Below are 1,252 nucleotides of genomic sequence, written 5' to 3'. Positions count from 1 at the left end.
AGATGAGGAAAAAGAACAAAAGAAGAGCTTGATCTAAGATCTAACTTTGATGACCAAAATCCACAGACCATGCCCCCATCATTAGTTTAATACATATTAGTTGTTTTACTTTAAAAAAGAAAAAGAAAAGGATACATAGATTAATATGAGAGTTATATTTATCTGGTTTTGTAGAGAAAACATGGTCCACTTGTAGAGTGACATATTACTTCTATTCATGTTTAAGATTTTTGAGGATGGTAGCAGGTCATTTTAACTGGTGGAGAAACATACAGTTGGAGCATGTGGTGGTTGTGGGGTTATTCTATTTAAAGAGTGAAACAACTTTAAAATGGACAAAAGGCAAAAGTGAGACCATCTTGCGTTGACCCTGCATGTGAAACTACAAGCACGTATCATGTGTGTGTTCTTTTAATTGAATTACGTTGTCCGTGAGTCCATATTAGCGAGCCGGGAAAGAATGAATAATGGGTTGGAAGCGGGAATCGGCCTCACTTATAAATTATCATCACATCAGTAGGCACAAAAAGCAAATCTTGAATCTAATTGTATTTTAGCTCGCGTATACAAAGAATCATTACGGAAGGAACCTCTGCCAAGAATGGAAGGCATTGATTTGAGGCACTAGATGAAGCTACAGGCATCGTTCTGTAGAACCTCATTCATCTTAGATTCAATCCTATTTGAGAATTTGAATTACTCGTAATAAGATATTGACTACAAATCTACAATCGAAAAGTCAAGGTTAACATCTTAGTAGCTAAAGGAAGGGAAATCAATCGAGCTTAGGCCCTTGATGAGCGACGGCACCACTCACTGGTGAAAGAGGAGAGAGAAAATGCAAATCAAATAAAGAAAAGAGTCTAGTAAACTATAGTCCAGGTCATCCAGGAGGCTCTGTATAGTTTTTGGGTGTAACATTGTGGTTGTTCCCTCTCCTTTCAGTCGAGTGACTCCACATCCTAGCTGTGTGAATTGAACGAACTTAAAGTGTACCCTTTCGGCATGTGTTGCGAACATTTCCATTTTTAGCCTCTCAATCTTTATAGATAGAGACAATTATTAATTTCCAACCTTGATGCAGATAGAGTGATTTATTCCTCTTCTAAATCCCAAACAATTCTATTAGAGTCATTACACTAAGATTAATCGGACGTTCTCTAGGAAAAGAAGGAACCGCGAATGTCCGTCCCATGAAGCACCAGGGAACCATGCATCCCTCCTGGGCTGGACTCTCACGTGTCTGCGATCC

This window comes from Lycium barbarum, chromosome 2 (assembly GCF_019175385.1).
Source record: "Lycium barbarum isolate Lr01 chromosome 2, ASM1917538v2, whole genome shotgun sequence".
NCBI lineage: Eukaryota > Viridiplantae > Streptophyta > Magnoliopsida > Solanales > Solanaceae > Lycium > Lycium barbarum.
Note: the sequence above shows the minus strand (reverse complement) of the source record.